We start from the raw sequence: 21024 nt of genomic DNA on the forward strand, positions 1-21024 counted from the left end.
TTCTACTGACAGCATACCCGAAATAATAAAACGTTACCAGTCACTGCTTTTCTATGCTACGCTACACATTTTAGACGGTATTGCAAAGCACATTTCCCGTTTCTTATGTTACTATCAGTTTTTAGGGTTGCCCAAATTTTGCCTTTGACATCATACCTGTAACAAGCACCCAAAATTTTAGATAAGAAATAGAGCAAAATAAATAGAGCGAATAAATATTTATACATACGTACTCTAAACTGACTTCTTCCATAACAATTTCAAACCAAATCGTTCAAAATATTTAGGCAACATACACCTAAATAACCGTTTGTGTAGGAAAACTGGGTTGAAAATTAATAAGAAGGAATATAGTGCACCCCACGTAATCTCCGTAGTGGTTACGCTTTTGACTTGTAGTTTCTTGGTGAGGGTCATGTTGTAATGCCACAGAGATGCGTCTGTGAGCTAACAACTTAAAGCAGTTAACAGCTCAGTATAGGCAGCGTTAAACTGCCAAGAAGCTTTGGCAAAGTCTTAAGACAAGGGGAAATGTAGTCTAGTTTTGCTTTCGCTTGTTAAGCTAATCCTGTAATGCTGGAGTCTATTTAAAATGCCACTAGGGGACGCTAATCATTCATAATAGCCTTTATTAGTAGATTATAGCGTTCCTGTGTCATGTATGCGGTTATTTTAATAAGTAAAGGGACTAGGTGAGTCAGGTGTAGGAGTTCAAGTCATTGTTTTCTTTGGATAAATACGCTTTACAATGAAATGAACACACTTAGCTGCTTACAGGCGTTGACATACGACAACGGGGACAGATGAAAATGTGTGCCCCGACCGGGACTCAAACCCGGGATTTCCTACTGACATAGCAGAAGCTCCATCCATCTTGACCACCGAGGACACAGAGGACAGTGCGAGTGCAGGGATTTATCTCTGACACGCCTCCCCGAAACCCACAGTCTCGACGTATTGTCCCGCACTACATTCGTAGTGCCCCCACCCATTTTAATCATTACTCGCGGCGCGTTGCCGATTCCCGTAAGAGTTCGGGCACTGTTTGTGCATTCGCAGAGAAGAAGTCAAGGCTCACCGGCCACTTGACCATCTTCTTCCTGTCTGTCTCCCAGTGTTGTAACTGGTTTGATGAAAACCACCACGAATTGTTCTTCATGTCACAGCACCATTTGGACCGAGTATCCTCTGTTTCTTGTAGGGTATACACTCACTTTCTTCCCATGAAGTTTTCACGATATACAACTCCCCTAAGTTCTGTGGAGTTTATTATAAGATGTATTAACACTTGTTGTATTCCTCGTCAATACTGCGATAAACCTTCTCATTTCTTATCATTTCACATAATGTATCAACATTACAGGGTGATTATGACTAAAGTTAAATTTCCAAAACGCTGTAGAAATAACACCACGGGTCAAAAAAATGTTCAAATGTGCGTGAAACCTTATGGGACTTACTTGCTAAGGTCACCAGTCCCTAAGCTTACACACTAGTTAACCTAAATTATCCTAAGGACAAACACACACACACACCCATGCCCGAGGGAGGGCTTTAACCTCCGCCGGGACTAGCCGCACAGTCCATGAGTGCAGCGCCCGAGACCGCTCGGCTAGTCCCGCGCGGCTGCTTCCTTCCAGGCACGGATCTTTGGGGGGAAGGGGGGGGGGGCAAAACAGGGAGTCTGCTCCTGGCGGTAATTTCAGGGGGCACCCAATTCATATTCTTGAAGAAAAAAACGTTGTTTCACAAAGCGCCTAGCATCCGGCGCACGTTGATCTATCGACTTTCATATCATTTTGAAATGCGTCCCTGTTACGATTGGACATTTTCGAATTTTTTCAAAGTTAATCCCTGACCAAATCATAAATTGATTTTTGAATGCATGTGTAGTAGTGCGCGTGACGTCTCTGCAAGGCGACCTCCATCGCAACAAGAAATAAAATACTTTCCCGCAGACAAAAGTGGACGGGTCAATACGATCTGAGCCGAATAAACGCGGACAGACGAATGCCAATCGCTCTTTGTTTATGTGTTTGAATGGGTGTGCGAATTATAAGCGTTGATATAATTATTACACCCCATGTACCATGGACCGTGCCATTGGTGGAGGGGCTTGCGTGCCTCAGCGATACAGATGGCTGCACCGTAGGTGCAACCACAACGGAGGGGTATCTGTTGAGAGGCCACACAAATGTTTGGTTCTTGAAGAGGACAGCAGCCTTTTCAATAGTTATAGTAACAACAGTGTGGATGACTGACTGATCTGGCCTTGGAAAATTAACCAATACGGCCTTGCTATGCTGGGATTGCGAACAGCTGAAAGCAAGGAGAAACTACAGCCGTAATTTTCCCGAGGGCATGCAGATTTACTTTATGTTTAAATGATGATGGTGCCCTCTTGGGTAAACTATTCCGGAGGTAAAATAGTCCCCCATTCGGATCTCCAGGGGGGGAAATAATCACGAGAACGGGGAAAGAAAACAGGTGTTCTACGGATCGGAGCGTGGAATATCAGGTTGCTTAATCGGACAAATTGGTTAGAAAATTTAAAAAGGGAAATGGATCGGTTAAAGTTAATTATAATGGGACTTAGCGAAGTTCGGTGACAGGAGGAACATGACTTCTCGTCAGGTGAATACAGGGCAATAAAGACAAAGTCATATATGGATAATTTCAGGACTTAGTTTAATAATAAATAAAAAAATGGGTTCGCGAGTAAGCTACTACGAAGAGCATAGTGAACGGTTAATTGTGGCCAAGATATATACGAAGCCCACGCCTACCTCAGCAGTACAAGTTTATATGGCAACTAGCTCCGCAGACGACGAAGAGATTGAAGAAATGCAAGATGATATAAAAGAAATTATTCAGGTAGTGAAGGGAGACGAAAATTCAACAGTCATGAGTGGAGGGGGAGGGATGGGTTGTTTGGGGGAAGAGACCAAAATGCGAGGTCATCGGCCTCATCGAATTAGGGACGGATGGGGAAGGTAGCCGACCGTTCCCTTTCAAAGGAACCATCCCGGCATTTGCCTGGAGCGATTCAGGGAAATCACGGAACACCTAAATCAGGACGGTCGGACGCGGGATTGAACCGTCGACCTCCCGAAAGCGAGTTCACAGTCTTGGGGGACTTAATTTCGACAGTAGGAAAAGGAAGAGAAGGAAAAATATTAGTGAATATCTAATGGGGGTAAGTAATGATAGAGGAAACCACCTGGTAAAATTTATGTAACTTGGTATAAAAAGCATGAAAGAAGTTTGTATACATGGAAGAGGCCTGGAGACACTGGAAGGCTTCAGATAGATTATAATATGGTAAGACAGAGAGTTAGGAACCAGGTTATAAACTGTAGGACTTTTCCAGGGGCAGATGTGGATTCTAACCACAATCTATTGGTTATGAGTTGTAGATTAAAACTGAAGATACTGCAAACACGTGGGAATTTAAAGAGATGGGACCTGGATAAACTGAAAGAACCAGAGGTTGTACAGAGTTTCAAGGAGAGCAGAAGGGAGCAATTGACAGGAATGGGTGAAAGAAATACAATAGAAGAAGAATGGGTAGCTTTGAGGCATGAAGTAGTGAAGGCAGCAGAGGATCAAGTAGGTAAAAAGACGAGGGCTGCTAGAAATCCTTGGGTAACAGAAGAAATATTGAATTTAATTGATGAAAGGAGAAAATATAAAAATGCAGAAAATGAAGCAGGCAAAAAGGAATACAAACGTCTCAAAAATGAGATCGACAGGAAGTGCAAAATGGCTAAGCAAGGATGGCTATAGGACACATATAAGGACATAAGGACGTGTAGGCATATGTCACTAGGGTTAAGATAGTTACTGCCTACAGGAAAATTGAAGAGAACTTTGGAGAAAAGAGATCCACTTATATGAATATCAGTAGCTCAGATAGAAAACCAGTTCTAAGCAAAGAATGGAAAGCAGAAAGGTGGAAGGAGTATATGGAGGTTCTGTACAATAGCGATGTACTTGAGGGAAATATTTTGGAAATGGAAGATGACGTAGGTGAAGATGAATTAGGAGATATGAAGCTGCGTGAAGAATTTGACAGAGCACTGGAAGACCTAAGTCGAAACAAGGCCCTTGGAATAGACAACATTCCATTAGAACTACTGAAAGCCTTGGGAGAGCCAACCCTAGCAAAACTCTACCATTATGTGAGCAAAATTTATGAGACAAGCGAATTACTCCCCGACTTCAAGAAGAATATAATGATTCCAATCTCAAAGAAAACAGATGTTGACAGATGTGAAAACTACCCAACTATCAGTTTCATAGGTAACGGCTACAAAACGCTGACACGAATTCTTTACATTCGAATGGAGAGACTGGTAGAAGCCGATCATGGGGAATATGAGGTTGGATTCCGTAGAAATGTTGGAACACGTGAGGCAATACTGAATCTACGGCTTAAATTATAAGGTACATTAATTAAAGACAAACCTACGTTTCTAGCATTTGTAGAATTAGAGAAAGCTTATGACAATGATCACCGGAACACTCCCTTTCAAATTTTGACGTTGTCAAGGGTCAAATATAGGGAGCGAAAGGCTGTTTACAATTTGTACAGAAACCAGATGTCAGTCATAGGAGTCAGGAGGATGAAAGGGAATCAGTGGCTGAGAAGTGAGTGAGACAGGGTTGTAGCCTATCCTCGATATTATTCAGTCTATACATTGAGCAAGTAGTAAAGGAAGCAAAAGAATAGTTTGTAGTAGGAATTAAGAGCCATGGAGAAGAAATAAAAACTTTGATGTTCGCCGATGACATTGTAATTCTGTCAGAAATAGCAAAGGACATGGAAGAGTGATTGAACGGAATGGACAGTGTCTTGAAAGGAGGCTATAAGGTGAACATCAACTAAATCAAAACGACGATAGTGAAATGTAGTCTAATTAAACCAGGTGATGCTGAGAGAATCAGATTATGAAATAAGACACTTAAAGTAGTAGATGAGGTTTGCTATTTGGGAGCAAAATAAATTATGATAGTCGGAGTAAAAAGAATATAAAATGTAGATTGACAATGGCAAGAAAAGCGTTTCTGACGAAGATAAATTTGTTAACTTCCAGTATAGATTTTAAGTGTCAAGAAGCCTTTTCTCAGAGTATGTGCATGGACTTAGCCATGAATGAATATGAAACGTTGTCGATAAATAGTTTACACAAGAAGAGAATAGAAATTTTTCAAATGTGGTGCTACAGAAGAATGTTGAAGATTAGATGGGTTTATAAAGTAACTAATGAGGAGGTACTGAATACGGTTGGGGAGAAGAGGAATTTGTGGCACAACTTGTCTAGAAAAAGGGGTCGGTTGTTAGAACATGTTCTGAGGTATCAAGGGATCACCAGTTTCGCACTGGAGGGAAGCGAGGAAGGTAAAAATCTTAGCGGGAGATCAAGAGATGAATACACTAAGCAGATTCAGAAGGATGTAGTGAGCGGTAGTTAGTTGGAAATGAAGAATCTTGCACAGGAGAGATGCATAAAACCAGTCTGTGGTCTGAAAGAAACAACAGCGTAAGTATTAGCGAAATCCAGAGCATCAGACTACCAGAGTGGAAATAAACGACCAACAGGAATAACATGTAAGAAAGATTACATATTATTTCCTTGCTGGAGCCAAGAAAATGTAATTTTGAAATAAATGTTTTGCCAGATCGCTACACTACTAAAGGCCATTTGTACGTTCCCAATCACCAGCCACTTAACGTTCTTTTCTCGGAATGGCGCGAAAAACATGTTGCATGAACACATTATAACTCCTAACCGGAGAATGAACGCGGGATAACTGAACCGGTGAGTGTGACAGGATTAACGAAGATAACCGGAGAGTAAGTTTTGACAATGGCAGGAATAAATACAGAATTAGTGATGACCACATTGCTTGTCGGAATGAGAAGGAGAAGAAACGGGAACGTCACACAAATTACATCGAAGAATACGACATTTCCAGTTTTATATAAAAGTTAAGTACTATTCCACTTTTCAATCTCATGCTGGAGATGTTGCATAATTTAACTAAAATGTGAAACTATTTCCCAGAATACAACATTTTGCTCGTAATAGGTCTAATACGTATTTGATATAAGTACTTCGTGAATTATAATCTGACTCGATATTTACGTAAATGAGGTAGATAAAAATGACTATTTGTCCCAAAAAAAAGTCTAGCTTACTTGGCGTGTGTTACGAACGCAGCAGTGTTAGGAATATTTCGTTTTATCAAGCAAACAGCGACAAAATAGGCGTAAACAAATCGAGAAACCACACCACTCTTTGGTACTATTCGTATTAACAGCTTTTTCAGTATTAGAGAACGGCATTTCCGTTTTTCATCTAGCAAAACGTTTGACGAACTTTGGTTAGGTAATAGATTCTTTGACAGAAACGGAAGCACTCCGTGTAAAGCTTTAGCAAGATTAATGAGAAAAAATGGACCTAAGAATTGAAGAAATGTGTACTGTCTTGCTTGCCTCCTGTATTTACTGGTTTTTTGTTTGCTATATTTAATTTTATGTCACGTCAGAGAGCAAATTATTGAAATTATTGTTTTTTTGGGGGGGGGGGGGGGATATGCTTTCAAACCGGCAGACTGAGAGTAGGAGAGGCAGCACAGGACGTTCAATTTTCATTGGAAGATAAGTTTGGTGGAGTAACCACCTTGCCCTTCGTACCACCAAAGGCACCCGCTGGAATGGTAGATGTGCTACGCTTTTGAGGCATTGTGCAAGAATGGTTGGTTCCACGACGCTGGAATCAATTATTCAGTAACAAAATACACAGGTTTCAATTCCACAGAGCGAAATACAGTGACCTGCGATAGAAAAATGTTGTTTGAAGAAGAGTGGCAGTGCATTTTGGAAGACTTAAGACCAAATGAGATGTCTTACATTTCCTCGAACGTATATGTTTTATATATGAATCCCTTCGGAATGATGTGTTATACGAAATAAACATATCTTTGAAAAGTCGGTTTTTTGTTCTGTTTTTTACGTCCTATCTCAAACCTCGATAGGGAGGTTGATGGAGGGGGTGCCAATATCAAGTTTTGCCCCAGCTCGTAAATATTTTAAATCTGTGGCTGGCTCTTTTCCAGTTTTCGCACAGTCCATGACTCAGTGCCACAAAATGCAGTGCTCCTAACGTCCATTCTGAGAGAGTTCTCCCTTAAATTAAGGCCAATGTTTAAGACTAATAAATGTTTTTCATCTTTTAGGTTTATTATGAAAGATGTGCTTCAATGGGATGGGTATACTGTCATACAAAGGTCTTAAGGTTACAAAAATTCTGGCTGTTATCCCATGAGGAAGGTGAGATTATACATTAAGTAGCATCCAAAGAAAACGTACACAAGAAAAATTATGTCGTTAAACAAAGAAAAAGGAGAGCATATACGAAGAAATACCACTGTGGACCGGGTGTGCGTGTTGCGGTTACCCTCGTCACTGCTCTGCAATGCTGTTACAGCCCCACTTGGCCAGCTGCGGTGAGCATCCCTGAACTCTATGTAGACTTTATGGCTTTTCATGCCGCCACTACCGTTGTTTAAATAAACAATAGCCGTGGAAAATTCGCATGTATCAGGTCAGCTGAGAAGTTTGCAGGAGCCGGCTGTGTATTCTAGTCATTTTAAAACGGTACTGTATGTACAGTTTCATGATTAAATACTATGTTTTGCACTGGTACTTTCTTAAAAGGACAGCATCATCGATAGATATTCACGGGTGCGGCCACTTGCCGTTTTTCTCTCTCTCGTAACGCGGCCCTACCGCGGGCGCCACGGAACTCCCATGATGTAGGATGGAACGTTGAGTTATTATGTTATAGAATATTTATTGTGTTGTAGAATATTTATTTAATGTTAATATGTTCACGCACGTGAAATATCTTTTACAACCTATTCCCATCTTCCCTGAAGCGATGTCAGCCATTAGTTTGGAAGCAGACAACTCTTGGTAGACTGTAGTAGTGCCATCTTTGTTTCCTTGGGCTTGAGTGGCAGAGATCGACCACAGGCAAAACTTTGTCAAAGAGAACGTGAGAACATAGGGTTTAGCGGGAGCGGTTAGTCAAGCTACCTCCTCCACCGAATACCAGAGGCTCCGCCATGTTAAGTGGCTGTTCTGCGAAGAAAGGGTAAGAGAGTGGACGTCCCTTCAGCATATCCGTCTCAACTGGTAATGGAAAAAGATATTGCAATAATAGATATTTGTGACTAACCCACTCTTTGTCAGCAAAGCGTTGAATAGGGAAAACAATGATTCTGCTCATGATAATTTTCCTTATTTTCAGTGGTATGATTTTTGTGTGTTTAGATTGATATATGTATGTCTTTGTGTTCACGCCACGTGGTAGGCAACGTTAGGCTTGGATAGTGAAATTGTCCATCTATACGATAGAGTTAGGTAACAATCCGTGTGACTTCAAAGGGTTTATTGATTTTTAATGTGTGTTTTCTGTGTATTACGAATAGGGGCAACGTGCTCAACGTTTGACGAACTAGTAACAAGGCTGCTGCGCTCACCTATAGAGAAACTCGAGTAGAAGCAATAGATTATTTAGATAACCTGCTACCGCCCCATGGTACAGGCATGTTTACAGTTTCAGCCGTTTGATTAAAATCTTGTAAGCATGTGGAAAGCCACTTTGAACCCACGTGTCCATAGCCAGCACGTACTGATGCAGTATTCTTTGATACTGGCTAAATTCTAACTGAAGTTGCTAGACAGTACCGAATAGGAGTATAGAAAAGAAGGCTTTATCGTCTAATGCCAAGCCGATCTCTGTCCTCACCCCATTGCATGCTAGTATTGAATCTGTGCACTAGGTGCAAGTTTGAGCTGTTATCTATCCTGTCCTATGTGTTTTAGTATTAAAGTAGCGGGAACATTACTAGTGGCTGATAAGATGCAATCCCGTCTGTTAAATCCCACCTTTCCCAGAAATGGCGTGCGTATTGCGTGCAGTTATGTAAGAATAATAAGAGGCTTCACCTCCACCTAACATTATATTAAATTAGGCGAAACACCTATGAAATAAATAAAATAAATCTATTCAGAACAACTTCAGTATGCTATGCTTGAACAAACCCGATACCCCTTTAACCATTATAAATATTAATGGCACACACTTCCAATGGGTATGCTGCGTTCTATGACAGAAAACTCCTTCATTGGTCCCTCCAAAAGAATCCGTTGCGCATTATTACCAATCAGGGCCTAAATATCGTTAGATACCGCCATAATTGCCGGCAGTCTTGTTGCTTTCTACTGGCCGTGGACCAGCGTGTTTAATATCCACACCCACAGAGGGCTGTAATACAGATGAAGGAGGTTTCTGAGAACCTATGATAGAAAAACAGTGTAAACTAATTGCAAAATTCCTCCTTATCGTTAAAGAAAGTAAAATATCCCTAAACATACCTATAACTAAGAATATATAATTTCCCCACAAACAGAAAACTCTTAATGAAGGCAACTTTCGCCAGAATCTGTTTCAAGCAATATACCTCCATCGACAGCCACTTTTAAATTTGATATAGACAAAGGGTTTACAAAAAGGAGCAGTACATCGCTACACCTATACAAGTCCCACGTTGGAGCGCTAACATAAAACTATGACATACTTAATCAAGAGTGATTGATATAGTCGATAGCAAACTATGTGTGATAAATTCGATGCCTACGATGAGATACTTTAGTACATCATAACTTTTCGCAAAATGTTAACGTCTGTTGCGAGTTTTCCCTCTGTCAATGTCCCATCAACGACGAGGTCATCGGATACGAAGAACGGATTGGGAAAGTGTGTGGAAATAAATCAGCCTCGTTCTTTTCAGTGGAACTAGTTCCACATTTGCCTTACCCGATTTAGGGGAACAACGGGAAATTGAAATCTGAATGCGCAAGCAGGATTTGAAACCCCATGTTGTCGGCTGCGCGACTACGCTCATAACACCAATCAGTCCGCGACCATCGTAAGATAACGGGTTAGTATTAATAGTTTCAACAGCTCGGAAAATCATCCTCGGATCTATCAAATTATAGAATAGAAAGAAAATATGTGACATATTAAACTATATAAAACACGTTGTAAAGTCTAGAATGTATAAGAAAGTTAGAGCTACTGTCTTAGACGTTGACGTGCCACAAAATATGTTCAAGAACATGCTGTCAGTGTTTCAGCTCCGTCTGTTAACGTGTGGGCTGGTGACGGGGACTGCATTGTATTGGCTTCCATGGTCAAGACAGCACTCATACCTCAGGCTGTAACAAGAATGTGAATGACGTCATTGCTTTGCTAAGTGTGACGTATTCGGAAGTTTGATAATCTTTACTTTGATTTCAATCTGAATGCGTTTACCACAAAAAAGGTATACTCCAACTATTACCGTATATTTGGTGGTGGAAAGTACAACATTACTTTTTTATTGCTTAGCTGAGGTTTCATTGATGCCCACGAAAGATCGTTCTAGGTATTAGGATTTGCAGTTGTGTTGTCGTCCTGGGCTCTTCTCGAATTTTGACTGCTCTAATTTTAATTGCTGCTATACGTTTCATCTCTTACATTCAAACGTTTGTCCTACTTTTCTCAAAAAATGCGTTGTGTATTTCTTTTTCGATTATAAAACATTACTTTTGGCAAAAGAACTGATGTTTTCAACCTTATTCAGGTTAACGGCAAAACTAAACTGCCTAAAGACACAAATCCTCGCCAAAGATTATGCAATAAAAGAAAGATAGCCACTGTTATGACATATGAGTATATCATAAACGTAGATGCTATCCTTGAAATAGTTTAAAACATATTAATATAAAAATTGTTCCCAATGTGTAGCTATAAAACCATCGCTCAGCAAATATTTTTCGAAGGTCAACCTAGTCTTAAACCTTTCCAGGAGGAAATAAAGAACTTGCATGTGGGGCCGATCTAGTCAGACAGACAAACTGCCGAGTTTGCCCGCAAGATGGTGTTAATACTGGTGGTGTGAAGTGCAGTCCAGTCCAACATTACTGAGAGGTATGTGTCGTAGCGAAATCTTTGTCAAATCAGCCCATAACAGCGACGACTGTTATTAATGAACTAACAATTGTTCAGCCAAAATGTAACTGTAATTCGTTAAATCTTAACTTAACCACTTGACAAAAATAAACTGTGTTATGGAAGATTTGAATGTAGCAAAAGCACGCCCTCGAAATTGTTATTTACCCAATCATCATTTGATGAAAGAGGCTAAAGTAGCATTCGCATGATACGTAATCGCCAAGTGGCATAGTTCAATGAAACTTGGATTAAACATAGAAAGGGCTGCTACAGTGCAGTACAGCAGTTAACTGAAAGAAATACTAATTGAGACGAACAGAAGTGAGACTTTCATCCAAGGACAATAATTAGACCGATGTTATCGCGATTTATGATGTTCCCAAGGCCGGGGTTTCCCAGATGATGTTCCGCGGGAAGTGAACACGTGCTCCGTGAGAAACTGTTAATAACATGGCTTCTTCTTTTCTCAACATTTTTAAAGATATTAATCACTTTTTTAATTTAGTGTGATGTTTGTGTTTTTAGTTATGATTGAAAGTTGCAGTACTCACTGAATGAAACATTTTTTTCTAATTATAAAAAATTATCAATCTTCAAACTAAACAAAGTGTTCCATCAAAGCACGAGACTCAAAATGTTCTGTCGGAGGAAAAGTTTGGGAAACCCTGCCCTACACATTACAAAAGATGGCACGTGGTTCTTAACAGGTTTTTTTGATCACTATGGAAGGCAGTACCTTCTCTGCTACGTGCTCCCATGGTGGCCGCAAGGTTAGTGAAGCGTTCTTGTGGTAGCATTCTCCATTCCTCCAGCGGTGCGGTTGAACGCTACTGAACGGCCGTCTGTCCATGTGGACGTGTTGCAATATGCCTCCCAAACCCATACCACGCTTGTTCGAAGGGGTACAAGTCCCAGTCCATTTGCCGAATATCATATCGATCTAAGAGCTCCTCTACCTGCTGTATTCAACGCGGTCGCGTATTTCCTTCCACAATAGGAAGTCAGGGCCGAATGCACAGCGAAAAGATAAACACGGAGAAGGCGCGCAGTGTCACGATAACGTTGAATGGTGAGTTTAACATCTTCAAACATTTGGAGGTTACTACGTCGATGCAACTTTATACCTGCCCAAAACATGAAACCGGGACCAACAAATTGATCATGTTCGACAACGTGAGAACGTGTCCTTTGCTACGGCTGTGCTGTATTAATTTTATTTTAGTTTTTCTACCGCGTCGGTTCAGGGTAAACCTTCGAGCTTTTGTCGATTACGTCTATCGTCTTCGTGAGTAGTAACTGACTGCCAAACCTGCTACTGTAGTGGCCTTATGTACCGCATCGATGGTTTCGGATTGGTCGGTAATTACGTAAAGCTGTCGCAGGTAGTGTCAACATTCGACAATGTTGGACGTACCCTCTTATAGTGATAGGAGGAGAACCTGTAATGCACCCGAGAACATCGTCGGACATTATCGCTTTGTTGGTCGATGTGGGGAGGCTTAATGTTGTATCGGTGTACTGACCTCCAAATCTTTGAGCACGGCACGTCGACCGGTAGGCGTTATTGTGATACTCTATCCTATCTACGTCATTTCAGGGCTCATATGGAAGTGATTCCATTTCTATGGACGACAGTAGGCGACCGCCTCGTACAGTGTAGCTGAAGGAGTTGGAACAAGTGGATATTGGATGAATGGACTGGTGAGCCCCTTCACCCGGTTTAAATCCCATCGAGAACGTGTGGGACGCGTTGGGGAGACATACTGCAGCAAGTCCACATGTAGCAAGGACCAACAAGCAGCTGTTGACCGCGCTAGTGGAGGAAAGGATGCCCTGCCACAGTAACTCCTTAGCAACCTTGTGGCCAGCTTGGTAGCATGTTGCACAGCACGCACTACCGTCCGTGGAGGTCACACACCTTGTTAAGAAAAACATAGTTTGTGATGATCAGTGTGTTGGGTCTTGCCAACTCGTCTTGTATGCCTAAGGGATGCTGCGTTCTCAGTGTGCTATACAACAACTGAAGCAAATAACATTAGTAGGCTCAAATTGCTCTGAGCACTATGGGACTTAACGTCTGAGGTCATCAGTCCCCTAGAACTTAGAACTACTTAAACCTAACTAACCTAAGGGCAACACACAAAGCCATGCCCGAGGCAGGATTGGAACCTGCGACCGTAGCGTAACATCAGTAGTTTTATTTCTATAAATCAGATTTCACAATACTTATCATTGGATTTAGAAGAAGTGTCGCAAGCGATGAGCGGCAGGCAATACAATTCCGAGTGCATTGATATGTGTCATGTTCAGGTACGTCTGTCACAGTTGTGGATCACTACCAACTGTTCTCGTTGCACTCTCTGCTTGGTCGTGCTAATACTCCGCGAATACTTTCCAGTAACGTGCGGCCGAGGCTCGCAGGAGCGGCCCTTATATTCACTTCTCGCAGAGGTCGTTCCTGTCGTGGTCCTAATCAGTGCACCATTGGCCGGCGTCGATTCACCGTCTTCTCTGGTCTTGAATTCTTCTTCTTCATTCCGGCGCTTGTGGTTACGCCAGAACACAGGGGGCAAACCATAAATCTCGGTGACTTTAGTCCAATTGTTGTCTTTCAAGGGGACTGGGTGTTTCTGTTGTCCTTGCCATTTCATCATCATCATGTTTATCATTCGCGACAGCGTCTACATTGGATTGTCAAAAAACTGGACTTTGCAAGAATGGGACTTTGTACGGGAGCTGATGAGCGTGCAAATAAAATGGCTCTGAGTACCAAGGGGCTTAACATCTGAGGTCATCAGACCCCTAGACTTAGAACAACTTAAACCTAACTAACCTAAGTGCATCACACACATCCATACCCGAGGCGCGACCCTAGGAGTAGCGCGGATACAGACTGAAGCGCTTACAACCATTCGGCCACAGCGACCGGCGATGACATTTCAGTTGAACGCCCCACAAAACAAACATCATCATTGTCTTTCGATAAAATTGTCATTTCTGTTCCTTCCAGTTACCTTCTTTGCTATACTGCAGCAATTTTTTTTCCATAGACGGTCCAAATTTCTCCGAGTTTGTCAGTGCCCATTACAAAATAACTTTTATCCTTAAGTTTTGGACACCTGAATAAAATGCTGAAACAAGTGATGATGGATGACGACGATAAATGGAGAAACTAATACCCATGGAAATGAAACTGAGTAATTACTATGTAAAACGAGGGATGAGAAGGGAAAAGGAAATGAAAGGGAAGGAACTAATGACATCAGCTGCATTGGCACTTCTTGTGGAATCAGTGGTGACGATTGAAATTGGGCGCCGGACAGAGACTACAATACTGGATCTCCTGCTTATTTTTTTCTCATTACTTTGTTCGTTATTGTTCATTGCATTTGGTTGGGCAGATATCACCTGAAAGCTTTTTAAGTTCATCATTTAGCCCTTATTTTATTCTGCTTTGCAAAACGTAAGGATGAAAGAAATTTTCTCAAATTTACTGCCAAGCTCAGTGCAATTGGGACCAGCCATGGGGAAAAACTACTACAGTATAGTACAGAAGGTAACTCTTAGAAAGAGAGGGCAGGCAGCCCTCTGATCGAACACGCTGAGCTACCATGCTGGCACCTTATTAAGCAATTGCGCTAACCACTGCCCCACTCGGGTACTGTGTTTATAGCAATTTCGCGAAGTGTCTTGGAAACCTCCTCCAGCGACTCACATTCCCACTTAGCGTTACCTATCTGCACGCTCTGTCCCCGTCTCCCATGTTCGCCAATTTCAGATTCCCGCTGTAGAACGAATGTAAATGTGCATCCGCACTGAAAGTGATACGGCAGCAAGAGAGGGGAAGAAAATCAATGTGCACTCCGTGTGCATACCGGGGGGAGTCATTCTAGATGTGTAAAGAGTCCTTCCGGATGCCCTGAAAAGTAGAGGGTGCACCCATCTGCAGGTGGTCGCTTATGTCGGCACCAATGATGTGTGTCGCTATGGATCGGAGGAAATCCTCTATGGCTTCCGGTGACTATCTGATTTGGTGAAGACTGCCAGTCTCGGTAGCGGGATGAAAGCAGAGCTCACCATCTGCAGCATCGTCGACAGGACTGACTGCGGACCTTTGGTACAGAGCCGAGTGGGGGATCTGAACCAGAGGGTGAGACGGTTCTGCGACCTTGTGGGCTGCAGATTCCTCTACTTGCGCCATAGGGTGGTGCGGTTTCGGGTTCCGCTGGATAGGTCAGGAGTCCACTACACGCAGCAAGCGGCTACACGGGTAGCAGGGGTTGTGTGGCGTGGACTGGGCGGTTTTTTAGGTTAGATGACCTCGGGCCAGTACAGAAAGGGCAACAGCCTCAAAGGGTGCGAGGCAAAGTCAGGACATGCGGGGACCAAGTGAAACGTCTCCATAGAAATATTATACATGACTGTGCGTAAACTAACACACAATATTTTTTAGCGCAGCGCAATCTGACTTTCAATAATCCCTACAAAAGTATGGCCCTGACTAACATTAACCTATACCTTTTACAAATGACTTACCTCACAAAAATCTTCGTTACTCGAACTACTGCAATACAGCGAGCGCCACTACTGCCAGCTAAATAAAAGATTCTAACTACTGAAGGCACTAACTACTGATAGACATAGTTAGCAAATGAAAGATTTTGATAGAGAACAAACAATGTATTTACCTCAATAGTGTTCAAAAGTCATAATGTATTTAGCAGTTCATGACATCCAGTCTTACAAATTTCAAATCTCTACCCATATCCACCACTGCTGGCGGCTCACCTCCAACCGCGCAACGCTACGCGCTGTTCACATCCATCTGCCCAACACTACAATGGCAGATAACAATGCAAACTAGCCACAGACTGCACACCTCACAGCCAGTGATTTTCATATAGAGCGCTACATGTCGTTACCAATATAAAAACCTAAACAGCCTACTTACCCAAGCAGCAGTCGGTATTGTAATTGTAAACTGTCGAAGCTGCATTAGTAAAGTACCGGAACTTCAAGCGCTGATAGAAAGCACCGAAGCTGAAATCGTTATAGATACAGAAAGCTGGCTGAAGCCAGAGATAAATTCAGCCGAAATTTTTACAAAGGCACGGAAGGTGTTTAGAAAGGATAGATTGCGTGCAACCGGTGGTGGCGTGTTTGTCGCTGTTAGTAGTAGTTTATCCTGTAGTGAAGTAGAAGTGGATAGTTCCTGTGAAATATTATTGGTGGAGGTTACACTCAACAACCGAGCTAGGTTAATAATTGGCTCCTTTTACCGACCTCCCGACTCATTAGAATTAGTGGCAGAAAAACTGAGAGAAAATTTGGAATACGTTGCACATAAATTTTCTCAGCATATTATAGTCTTAGGTGGAGATTTCAGTTTACCAGATATAGACTGCGACACTCAGATTTTTAGGACGAGTGGTAGGGACAGAGCATCGAGTGACATTATACTGAGTGCACATCCGAAAATTACCTCGAGCAATTAAACAGAGAACCGACTCGTGGAGATAACATCTTGGACCTACTGACAACAAACATACCCGAACTTTTCGACCCTGTAAGTGCTGAACAGGAAATCAGTGATCATAAGGCCGTTGCAGCATCCCTGAATATGGAAATTAATAGGAATATAAAAAAGGGAGGAAGGTTTATCTGTTTAGCAGGAGTAATAGAAGGCAGATTTCAGACTACCTAACAGATCAAAACGAAAATTTCTGTTTCGACACTGACAATGTTGAGTGATTATAGAAAAAGTTAAGGCAATTGTAAAATGCGGTTTAGACAGGTACGTGGCGAGTAAAACTGTGAGGGACGGGAAAACCCACCGTGGTTCAACAAAAAAGTTAGGAAACTACTGCAAAAGCAAAGAGAGCTTCACTCCAAGTTTAAACGCAGTCAAAACCTCTCAGACAAAAAGAAGCTGAACGATGTCAAAGTTAGCGTAAGCAGGGCTATGCGCGAAGCGTTCAGTGAATTCGAAAGTTAATTCTATGTACCGACTTGACAGGAAATCCTAGGAAGTTCTGGTCTTACGTTAAATCTGTAAGTGGCTCGAATCATTATATCCAGGCACTCCGGGATGGTGATGGCATTGAAACAGAGGACGACATGCGTAAAGCTGAAATACTAAACACCTTTTTCCAAAGCCGTTTCATAGAGGAAGACCGCACTGCAGTTCCTTCTCTAAATCCTCGCACGAACGAAAAAATGGCTGACACCGAAATAAGTGTCCAAGGAATAGAAAAGCAACTGGAATCACTCAACAGAGGAAAGTCCACTGGACCTGACGGGATACCAATTCGTTTCTAAACAGACTACGCGAAAGAACTTGTCCCCCTTCTAACAGCCGTGTACCGCAAGACTCTAGAGGAAGAGAAGGTTCCAAATGATTGGAAAAGAGCACAGGTAGTCTCAGTCTTCAAGAAGGGTCGTCGAGCAGATGCGCAAAACTGTTGACCTATATCTCTGACGTCGATCTGTTGTAGAATTTTAGAACATGTTTTTTGCTCGAGTATCATGTCGTTTTTGGAAACCCAGAATCTACGCTGTAGGAATCAACATGGATTCCGAAAACAGTGATCGTGTAAGACCCAACTCGCTTTATTTGTTCATGAGACCCAGAAAATATTAAATACAGGCTACCAGGTAGATGCTATTTTCCTTGACTTCCGATAGGCCTTCGATACAGTTCCGCACTGGCGCCTGATAAAGAAAGTAAGAGCCTACGGAATATCAGACCAGCTGTGTGGCTGGATTGAAGAGTTTTTAACAAACAGAACACAGCATGTTGTTATCAATGGAGAGACGTCTACAGACGTTAAAGTAACCTCTGGCGTGCCACAAGGGTTATGGGACCATTGCTTTTCACAATATATATAAATGAGCTAGTAGATAGTGTCGGAAGTTCCATGCGGCTTTTCGCGGATGATGCTGTAGTATACAGAGAAGTTGGAGCATTAGAAAATTGTAGCGAAATGCAGGAAGATCTGCAGCGGATAGGCACTTGGTGCAGGGACCCTTAACATAGACAAATGTAATGTATTGCGAATACATAGAAAGAAGCATTCTTTATTGTATGATTATATGATAGCGGAACAAACACTGGTAGCAGTTACTTCTGTAAAATATCTGGGAGTATGCGTACGGAACGATTTGAAGTGGAATGATCATATACAATTAATTGTTGGTTAGGCGGGTACCAGGTTAAGATTCATTGGGAGAGTACTTAGAAAATGTAGTGCATCAACAAATGAGGTGGCTTACAAAACACTCGTTCGACCTATACTTGAGTATTGCTCATCAGTGTGGGATCCGTACCAGATCGGGTTGACGCAGGAGATAGAGAAGATCCGAAGACGAGCGGCGCGTTTCATCACAGGGTTATTTGGTAACCGTGATAGCGTTACGGAGATGTTTAGCAAACTCAAGTGGCAGACTCTGGAAGAGAGGTTCTCTGCATCGCGGTGTAGCTTGCTCGCCAGGTTTCGAGAGGGTGCGTTTCTGGATGAGGTATCGAATATATTGCTCTCCCCCTACTTACACCTCCCGAGGAGATCACGAATGTAAAATTAGAGAGATTCGAGTGCGCACGGAGACTTTTAGACAGTTGTTCTCTCCGCGAACCATACGCGACTGGAACAGAAAAGGGAGGTAATGACAGTGGCACGTAAAGTGCCCTCCGCCACACACAGTTGCGTGGCTTGCGGAGTATAAATGTAGATGTAGAAAGTTGTAGATTCATTGCCCGTTGAGGTGAGCCAATTGTATGAATGCGTCGTGTCTATTCTTTCTGACAGACATTCATACATGAAACTGTGTACCATCAAAACACATATGATGTTATTGGAACTCAGCTGAAAGTAACACAAAAATGTATGCACTTAACGAATTAAACATTGAAAAACATTAGAGGTGGACTGGTTTCTCGAAATGTGACTTTGGTTGTTTAAATGAAACGCATAAAAATAGTTGCTGGTGAGAGTTTTCGCCATCTCTCTGCTTTGTTATTGGTCGCGTAACAACTAATATATGAGATAAAACATGTTGCTGCTTAAAGAGCGCTGAAATAATTTTTAGGGATGCTGTGCTGTGACTTCCTTTAGATCATTAATTTTCAACAAAACAAAATAAATCATATCCTTATTATTCTGGATATTGCATTCTGTTAAAGGAACATTGTTTCGTTACTGTAAGTCGCTATAAAGTTCAACATATCTTCCTTAGTTCCTTTCGTTGTCAATGCTGATGTTACAGTACCCAATGTTTGTTCAACGTCAAAATTTCGCAGTGGATTTTTGTTAATAGTGGAACACCAATAAGTACCACGACTAACACCAGAACATGAGACTATTATCAGAGGAAAAGATGTTTTTACTGTAATGTTTGCCAGACCAGAACTACGCACAGTAAGATTTCTTTTGTTATGAGGGTAAATTATCGTTTTGCACTGTTAATAATATGTCATTAGCAGCCCGTGTCCACCTGTAAAACACATAATAAAATCTGGTGCTCTGACCTGCAATTGCGAAAGCTGAAAGAAATAATTTTAGTTCACTGTTACCTGCCCGCTTCTTTGCGGTATGATTGATTTCATTTAATGCAGTTTGAATGCGGCGCGGCAGCGGCTCGTTTGTTCTAAGCGCAGCTCTGCACCACGAATAGTATTTAAATAGCTGTAAATGTCTTAAAAGGATGGGATAAAATACCGGGCATGCTTATTACAAATCATAATGCAAGTTTTCACTAAGTAACTCTATTCAAAACATTTTTACAGATTACATTATTACACATCTTTACAAATCAGTACCTAATGGCATTCTTCTCTCAATCTCTCACAGAAGAATGCTACACAAGCATACAGTATAGCGTCACAGGCTCTTCCTACACACGTAACTCCAAGAAGGTGACAGAGAAATTAATGCTCAGTCACTACTATTTATACTGGTTGTGACATATTCTCATCTTTGTTTGATATCTAATAAGCATCGTCTGTGACGGTTTGATTACTCGCCGACACAGATACCTTAAAAAGAATCTGTACATAATTATATAAAAGTATAAAACATGGCACATAATGGTTTCTCGTTATTACATAAAGTTCACAATCGTTGTCGAAGCAATTACAATCATCTAGCTCAATTATTATTTTCTCCTTTTTTACCACATGTAATACGTGTTTTGCTAACAGACGTTACAGAGTCACCAGCATTTTTGTTCGCGTTCAGAGTGGTACCACCATTTATTGAAATGTTTTATGAATCAAATCAAATTACATGTTGTGTTACGTACAGAAACGGAAGACACGGACGTTAACACTGGCGAACGACGCGTCTGGCCCGAGTTACCAGTCAGTTACACAGCCCGGACAGAGAGTAGCTGCGGATTTCACGACGTGCTTTCACAGGTCCGGGAGCCTGATAGAAACAATACGTCCGCATGGGACGCGTAACTGGTGGGAACAGGCTGTCAGCATTGCCCTGGAAGTTGGCGCAGGCGCAGAGTGGAGCACGCCGGCAGCGGGGCAGCAGCACTCAGGCCGGATTAAGCGCCGGCACCAACCCGGCGCTCGGCTCTGCCTGGCTGAGTCGCAGCTGCACTCGCACCGATTTATTGGCTGCGCGCAGTCGCCATTCGTCCAGCCGGCCACACACACCGCCAGTTAATCCGGTGTTCCGTGAGTCGGTCGTATTAACCTCCACTCGTTGGAGCACACTATTAGTTTCTCGACAGCCAGCAATTGTGTCTAGCAAGTTGTTCCGAAATACAGTCACATCTCACTGGCGCGATAAGCGGATCAGACAATGATGAATGTTGAAGATTGTATCAGTGGATCGAGAAGCCGTCATGAAAATAGGCAGGCACCTCAAGGTCCTCCATCAGTCCTACAGAATTTCCAGCAAGTAATAATTTCAGTTCCAGTAAAAATTCGGAAAAAATATTAGGAAGT

Source organism: Schistocerca gregaria, chromosome 1 (genome assembly GCF_023897955.1).
Source record: "Schistocerca gregaria isolate iqSchGreg1 chromosome 1, iqSchGreg1.2, whole genome shotgun sequence".
NCBI classification, from domain to species: Eukaryota; Metazoa; Arthropoda; class Insecta; order Orthoptera; family Acrididae; genus Schistocerca; species Schistocerca gregaria.